At 41.8% G+C, this 8744-nt stretch overlaps 1 protein-coding gene across 6 annotated transcripts in view; it reads left to right on the top strand.

The window, feature by feature from the left end:
• The first annotated feature begins 2284 nt into the window (after positions 1-2284).
• INF2 (inverted formin 2) overlaps positions 2285-8744 on the top strand; it is a 96913-nt gene continuing 90453 nt past the window's right edge. For 5 of the 6 annotated variants that reach the window (XM_070751336.1, XM_070751305.1, XM_070751346.1 and 2 more), the window contains exon 1: positions 2332-2420. The gene's annotated coding sequence lies outside the window, so the exon portion shown is untranslated. Of the gene's footprint in view, positions 2421-8744 lie in introns of all 6 variants that reach the window. The other variant, XM_070751326.1, reaches the window with a different exon arrangement.

Here is an 8744-nt window from a genome sequence, read left to right as displayed (position 1 = left end):
TAATCTAAACTCACTAAAGCAGGGTGCCACAGGGTGCTTAGATTTGGCCTGTGGGGCCACCCTGGAAACAGCAAAGGTCTAGCCCAGGGTGCCTCTGTCAGTGAAATAGAGCTTGGGAGGGTCCCAACGGAGCTCATTTTCACTGGCAGAAGATTATAGGAGGAAGTTGCTGCTGAAAACAGACCTCAGGAGGCCATTTTCACTGGCAGAGCACTTGTGCCACACCCCCACCCCAAATGAGTGATGTCAAGCTGGCCACACCCCCACACCTCCCTTTGAGATCAAACATAACCCTGATGTGCACCTCAATGAAATTGAGTTTGACACCCCCACCTTAAAAGCTCAAAAAGAAAGTGATCCTCACCCTACCCCAAAGAAGACTGGCAAAGCTGGTAATTTGATAATATTTTTTTACCCTTATTTGAGATGCCAGAGGTTCCACCTAAGATTTTTGCATGAAATCCTTGGCTATACTAATGAACTACAGTTTTTCCTCTACCCTTCCCTGGATGACTGGCTCAGCAATAGAGTACATTTTTATAAATCTACCCAATTAATATGTTGCCTTTCTGATGGACATGTTCAGGTGGCAAGTGATGGGGGGAAATCCTTTATGGTATCAGAGTTCTGGACAAGTTGGACCCATAATAAAGTATCTAAATGGCAGTTTTCGAACGGGGTAAGAGATACACAAGAATCTCGAGCAGATCTCCAAGGCACATGCAACATGCAACAGTCCAGAAAGTTAGCTTGTTTGTTTGTTTTATTTGTCAAACATATACAAGATAGCAGGTATAGGAATAAACATAAACATAGGCAAAGTAAATAAGTACAAAGACTACCTTTGAGGCTCCCTCCTATGCATGGCTCCCAGTGACTGATAAGAGCCCACAGGGTTGGTGTCCTCTGGGTCCTATCAGCTAAACAGTGTCGGCTGGCGGGCCTGTGGGGAAGGGCCTTCTCTGTGGCTGCTCCATCTCTTTGGAACCAGCTACCTCCTAAGATCTGGACTTCCCCCACCCTACTGGCCTTTCGAAAAGCTGAAAAGACTTGGCTTTTCCAGCAAGCCTGGCGCCAGGAAAGATATGCATGGCTGTTTTTAACTGTTTTAGATTGTAAGTTGTTGGTTTTACACTGTTTTGTATTGTTTTTAGGGGTTTTTATATTGACTTTTATGTGTACTTGGTGTAAATCTAGATAGATAGATAGATAGATAGATAGATAGATAGATAGATAGATAGATAGATAGATAGATAGATAGATAGATAGATGATAGATAGAGAGGCAGGCAGGCAGGCAGGCAGGCAGGCAAAAAACAAAACAATAAAACAATAAAAATGGGGACAGTGGGACAGGGATGGAAGCACGATTGTGAGGTTATGCAAAATCCTTAGGAATTGGGTGATGTTGACAGTAGACAGTCTAAAGTTAAAGTTTTGGGGGGTTGGAGAAGAAACCACAGAGTCAGGTAGTGCATTCCAGTCCAGGCTTCGATCACTCTGTTGCTGAAATCGTATTTTCTGCAGTAGAGTTTGGAGCTGTTTACCATTAAGTTTGTATCTATGGTGTGCTCATGTATTGTTGTGGTTGAAGCTGAATTAGTCTCTTCAACTCAAAGTAGTTACTTTAACTACTAAAGTAACTAAAGTAGTTACTTTAAAAGTTTAGTGTAATGGTGCGCAACTTCCCTCCCCACTCTCAAAACAATAGCACTTATTTGGATCGGCGGCAGATCTAAAAAATCAGAAAGTGGTCTGTCACAAGAGCAACTTCTCTTATGAGAGGAGCCGATGCTCCGCTGTTCAACCCAAGGCGCAAAGAGCACCCTCCAGCTATTCCTCTACCGCCTGGGACCTCCACCCACTTTCCCAACGCCAGAACTAGTTCGCGTTTAGCTAAATCCCTTCGTGCGAAGACTCTTCGTGCAATGCAAAGAGAGGCGAGAGACGCATCCTTCCCGGGCCAGTTGGGCGTAAGATCGCGGCTTTTCGCTCCCCAGTAAACGCTGGATCACAGCTGTACGCGGTATAACGACAGCCAAACTGGACGGCAATGCTGGCTCCGCCCCGCTGGAGATTCAACCCGGCGCCCTTCCCGTTTTTTCCCCTCCCCACGCCTTCCACGTGGGAGCGCAGGCAGGGCTGTCTCCTTTCTGGGCTTCCTTCCACTTTCTAGCCTCAGTGCGCCTTCTCCTCCGGGGTTGGAGAAGAACGAGGCGAGGTCGGGAGCGACTCTGTCCTGAGCAGCCTGTCTGTGGTTAAAACCAATCGGGTTTCTTCTCCGCCTCCGTGTTCCTCGGAGCCAAAGGGAGAGGTTTGGCCACGCAAGGGATGCCTGTCTGGTGATCTGGGGGCTGGAAGCGGCGGGACGTAAAAAAAAAGAAAGAGCGAAGGTTGGAAAAGAAAGGAGAGGAGCGCCGGGTAAGGAGGGGACCCACTAGGTTCTCCGGGGGGGGGGAGCTCCGAGAGAATGAAATTTGGGAGGGAGGGAGAAAGAGAGAAAGAGAGCGGGGGGAAAGAGGAGAGTGAGTGAGAAAAAGAGAGAGAGAGAGAGAAAGATTTGGGGCTACTGTGGGAGCAGGAATGTTATGCTGCTGCTGCTGTTTTCAAGGATACACTGGGTGATATTTGTAGTTTGCTTGCTTCCCCCAAATCAAAACTTTTGTAGCGTCAGGAAGTCACAAAGCAGTTTAAGATGGAGAGCATTGTTGTTGTTGTTGTTGTTGTTGTTGTTGTTGTTGTTGTTATTGTTGTTGTTGTTAGTATTATTAGTATTATTATTATTTCAACAATACAACACAGCAAACGAGATCACTATGCTGGATTTCGTATTTCATCACCAGTCGGGTGCTTCCCAAGCATCTAGGACTGCTGATATAGTGGTGAATTACTGTATGTGTGCCGATCCCAGTAAAGCGGCTTTTTGCAATTGACAGAGGGAGATTTTGTCAATTTCGATGGTTTTCAAATGTTCGCTGAGATCCTTTGGCACTGTGCCCAGCGTGCCAACGACCACTGGGACCACTTTCACTGGCTTATGCCAGAATTGTTGCAGCTCCATTTTCAGATCTTCGTAGCAAATTTCTCTAGTTGCTTCTCCTCAATTCTGCTATCTCCTGAGATTGTGATGTCAATGATCCATACTTAATTACATCATCATCATCATCACCATCATTATTATTATTGTTGTTGTTGTGATTGTTATTATTATTATTATTATTATTATTATTATTATTATTATTATTATTATTTTGGACATGCCTCCCTGTCTCCATTCTTTCTCTCTCTTCTTCAAAGCCTTTTGGTCTTTGGGCAATAGTGGAAATTTTGATTCCCTCCACCCTCCCTCTCTCCCTTCGCAAGAGTTTTTCTACTGTGCCTTCTGCAATGACTGGGTAGCCTGGATGGCTCCCTGTCTGGTGTCCACCAGATGTGCTTGTACTCCAGATGTGTTTCTGAAATCCCCCAGCTATTTGACCACACTGGCTGATCATAATAGAGCCAGGTGGCACAGTGGTTAGAGTGCAGTACTGCAAGCTACTTCTGCTGATCACCGGCTGCCAGCAGTTTGTCATATTGAATCTCAGTAGGCTCAAGGTTGACTCAGCGTTCCAATCCTTCCAAGTTTGGTAAAATAAGGACCCAGATATGCTGACTCTCGTTAAATCGCTTAGAGAGAGCTGTAAAGTACTGTGAAGTGGACTATAAGTTTACATGCTATTGTTATTGCTGTTATGGGAGTGTAGTTCAACTTCCCGGATGGGCACCGGGAAAGATTTGGACATGCTTTCAGTCAGAGCAAGGGAACTAAGAAAGCAGTGTACCATATTCTGCTCTTTTTTATGTGCAAATGAATGGAGCTGGCTCATGTTCCAGGGTTGCTAAGTGACAATGTCTGCAAAATCAGTTGGTGGTAGTTACTTTTAAAGTTCATTAAAATGGGCACAAAGGTGTAATTTTGGGTACACGGAGTTGATGAATAAGTATAATGCGCTTTCCTCCCTACACACTGAATCCTACTCATTGCCAGACTCAGTGGTGTCAGCCCCCATCCCCCAACATTTCTCCCTAAGACTCTCCACGATTGACCTCTCCAGGTTCCTAAGAGGCCAGTAAGGGGCATACATAAGTGCACTGACGTGCCTATTGTCTCCTGTCCAATCTTCTTTCCTTATCTCATATATCATACATTTTCTCTCCTTTCCTCCTACTTCCCTTCTTTCTTACTTTCTATCATTATATATATTACTTAATGTCTATTCTCTTTCATATGTATTGTATATTGGACAAAGAATAAATAAAAAATAAAATAAATTTTAAAAAATATGCAGGTCCTTCCAAATTTCCACTTTCTTCTCAATTCCAGCTCAATTTAGAAACATAGAAACATAGAAGAAGATTGGAATTTCATTTCCAATCTTTTGCTCCTCCTTAAAACTGCAACCACCCTCCCTTTCTTTCCCTTCAGGGTGGATTATGCAAACATGAAGAAGGAAAGTTAGGCTTTGAAACCACCTTTGTATTTGCCGGTTGGGTGTGTTGTTTACCAGCTGTCAGTTTGGGGGAGTTTTTCTTCTCTCTCTGGTGATACCACCAAAATCTTTTCCCTACTTGATAAGTATGAAAAGTTTACTTCCAGACTACTAGACATGGCCACTCAATTAGAAAAGTACTCTTGAGGGCTACATAACCATTCGATCTGCATATTGTCACATTGGCACAGATTGCAGATGTCACTGAGAGTTATTAATGGAATTTAAAGCACTGAGAATGCCTTGCAAACAACTTACTGTAGCACAGAATTACAGCCCAAAGCTTCTGCTGGCAAAGAATCTTTCCTATTTGTTTTAATGGCAAATTCTTGAAAATGTCCAGCCCCTGGAAATGATATATTTTCTTCCACTGTTTTAACTGAAATTAATTTCCAAGGCCATTGCTTGCTTTAAAAAACATTTTAGAGGAAGAATTCCATTCCTAGCCATGAAAAATTCAATACTGCCATGTTTCCTGCAGTTCTTCTGTCTTCAGATGCAATAGGGAGAGTTGTATGTGTGTTGTTTTTGGAGTCTTACATTCCAGTGGAAGTTTATTCAATGGAATTTGCTCCTGAGAGCATGTGCATGGGTTTGCTCTTCATTGTCTTCTGTGGCTTACACAGAGAAAGCATGTTTGTGTTATCAACCACAACTGTTCTGTGGGGGCTATTTTTATTTTTATTTTTTGGTATCGTTCATTCTGCAGTTTCATTTTTCTCCAATCAATCTATTCACAATTCTTTCTTCAAGGAAAGACTCTCTGTATTTGACCAGACTGCCATCTCACAAATCCTAGATCTTCATAAAGGCTTATTTTTCCTGTATCTGTTATAGGGAACCAATAAATCTGAGTGAAGTCCTGAAGTCTTCCAGATATAGAGGATTTTAGCTCCCATAATTTCCATCCAGAAGATAAGGAAGACTGGACTGAAAAATCTCTTACCCAGCAAGCTTCACCAATGGGGCTCTTTATGTACTTTTTAAATTGAAAAGCAGAATTGAAACATTGCAATCAAACAGATATAATACAAGATTGTTTGTTTGTTTTGTCAAGTACGTATTGGTGGTATATAAAGATATAATAATATTTATGTACATGATATTAGTAAAAGAGAAACATTAGGACAGGGGATGGAAGGCACTCTGGTGCACTTATGCACACCCCTTACTGACCTCACAGGAATCGGGAGAGGTCAACAGTGGATAGTCTAGGGGTAAAGTTTGGGGGTTAGGTGATAATACTACTGAGTCTGATAGTGAATTCCATGCATCAACTACTCTGTTACTAAAGTTGTATTTCCTGCAGTCGAGTTTAGAGCAGTTTACTTTAAGTTTGTATCTTGTGTGATTGAGTGTTGTTGTGGTTGAAGCTGAAGTAGTCATTGACAGGAAGGATATTGTAGCAGATGACTTTATGGGCTGTGCTTAGCTCGTGTTTAAGGCAATGTGTAGCAAACCATTAATTTATCACCAATTTCTGCACTGGTTTGACAGACAGCTTCATTCAAAGATTGAGATTCCAGCCCCAACAGTGGATATTAAATGAGGAGTAATAGGCAGAGGCAGATGGATTAGACAGTAGGAGCAGTAATATCTTCCTCCATTTCTTGCTACCATTTCCGAGTTTACTGCCTTTGGATGGGGAGGTTTCATTTGATAAACATAATGAACATCTGCTGTTAGGTCCTGTCTTCAACATGTATTCATACATTTATTACTGTTCCTTAAATGTAAATTCCACCCTTTTCCTGAGAGCTCAAAGCCGCTTATTTAGAGATTTCACTTAATTTTATCCTCAAATCAATCCTTCCAGGCTGGGCAGAGATAATTGGGTGAATGGATGAGTTTTCCATCCATGAGGATGATTCTGCTCCTCAATCGTCACCTTAAACACTACATCCATTTAATAGCCTTGAATGGCCATATAATCAAGGGATGGGAAACTTCTTAATGGCACAGGATACATTATTAGTTTTTCTTATTATTTCTGGCACCAGGAATTTACAAATGACAAACAGTATTTGATGATCTAGTGATGACTCTCAAGGGCATTACAAACATTTCCCTTTTTTCCATTTGTCAGAGCCTGAGAAGCATACTTATTGTGAAATTGGTGTAAGCCTCAAACATCATTGATTTTGTCACTTTAGTAAAAAATAGGGTCTACTTCATTGTCCATGTGGCTCAGTATGTCCTATTCTGATATAACCTTCTTGGTAACCAGCTACAAGTATTTTTCAAACTTAGTGTTTGAGATGTCTAGGACCACATTTTAACTTTCTGTACATAGACTACGTATCAACTTCATTCTGCGAAACCGAACCAGCTTGTTTCCCTTTGTGTAATATCAAAAAAATAATGTTTCCTTGTATCAGGCTCAGCTCCTAATGATTTCATAGATGTGGCCACGGATTCCTTGAATGGTTCTGTATCTTCCCTATGTAAACTATGGTTTTCTGTACGGCTATCAAGTGTATTTGCGGGGGCAAGTCAAAAAGTCAATATGGCAATACACCTTTGAAAGTGGAGGGGATGAGTACTACCATCTTGGCCTTGTTTATAAGTCTCTACCCCAAATGAGTGCTCTTGCTTCCAGTAAAATACTAATTAAGTCACCCATTAATTAGCCCTTTTGAGATTATTCATGTTCATAGCTAATTAGGGACTAGGCATTAATTAATGTTTCACTTAATTGATTTGTTGCTTTTAAGATTTTTACTCTTGTAAGCAGATTTCTACTTTTCCAGAAAACTTTGGTTTGTTTGTTTATAAGATTTATAAAATCACCCAACTAACATAGTTTATTAAAATATTCCACACTTGGAATACTACATTTAGTTTTTTGTCACCATGATGTAAAAACGATGTTGGGACTCTAAAAAGAGTGCAGAGAAGAGCAACAAAAATGATTAGAGGACTGGAGGCTAAAACAGGAACTGGGTATGTCTAATTTAATGAAAAGAAGGACTAGGAGGACACATGTTAGCAGTGTTCCAATATCTCAGGGGTTGCAACAAAGAAGAGAGAGTCAGGCTGTTCTCCAAAGCACCTGAGGGTAGAACAAGAAACAATGGTTGGAAACTAATCAAGGAAAGAAGCAACTTAGAACTAAGAAGAAAGTTCCTGACAGTTAGAACAATTAACCAACACTGGTTAATTTCAACACTGGAAGTTTTTAAGAAGATGTTGGATAATTGTTCATCTGAAGTGGTGTAGGGTTTCCTGCCTAAGCAGGAGTTTGGATTAGAAGACCTCAAGGTCACTTCCAACTCTGTTGTTCTGTTCTGTTCCATTCCATTCCATTCTATTCTATTCTATTCTATTCTATTCTATTCTGGGAAGCATACAGCATAAGGACAAACTAAACAAAAGAAAAACAATGCAAAATATAAATACAAAATATGAAATGATGGCTAAACATACCAAAAAAGGACCTTTAGGAGGAAACTCCCAATCAACTGACCTTAACACTTGGGGGAAATAGCTAAGTCTTAAGGATTTCCTTAAGTGAATTTGATCCTGTTGCAATCGAGCGAATGCATTCTAGAGAACAGGGAAATTAATAAAGGAGAATATTTGTAGCTCAGGGTTGGAATGAGCAGTCCTTTGTGCTCTCTTTGGTTGTTTTCTTGCAGACATTTCATTACCCAAACTATGTAACATCAGCAGAGCACTGATGATGTTACCTAATTTGGGTAATGAAGCATCTACAAGTGTTGTGATTCAGCCTGAGGCTGCTCAGGGACCAGCTGTGTCCTTGCTGGCTCCATGCCCGGAGGAGGATGACAGCGCAGAGGAGGGGGCTGAACAGTCGGACGGGGAGAGGAGAGTCAGGAATGGGATGAAGGAGAACAGCATGAGAGCCGGGGGGGGGGGAGCTCTCCCCAGCCAGTAGCTTGGAGTCATTAGGTGATGAGGCACAAGCTGTCATTGACATGAGACAGAGACGTTCAGAGCAATGAAAGGAGCAGTTAAAGAAATATTTTCACCATTGAATTAGAAACAGCTGTGTTTGTGTGTGGTCCTCATCAGCAGGGTTTAAAAGGCAGGCAAGGCCTTGAAGCCATGTGGAGTGTTATCAATTGGAGTTGCGGTGACCTGTTTTGATTCTCAGCGTCTCTGATCTTGGCTTGTGGCCTCGCAGTCTGGAAGACTCATGGGAGGCGTCTGTTTGCTATCTACAGCTTCGTCTTGGCAGCAAGAATCTGGT

Source organism: Erythrolamprus reginae, chromosome 1 (genome assembly GCF_031021105.1).
Source record: "Erythrolamprus reginae isolate rEryReg1 chromosome 1, rEryReg1.hap1, whole genome shotgun sequence".
NCBI classification, from domain to species: domain Eukaryota; kingdom Metazoa; phylum Chordata; class Lepidosauria; order Squamata; family Dipsadidae; genus Erythrolamprus; species Erythrolamprus reginae.
This window is presented reverse-complemented; position numbering and strand designations above follow the sequence as displayed.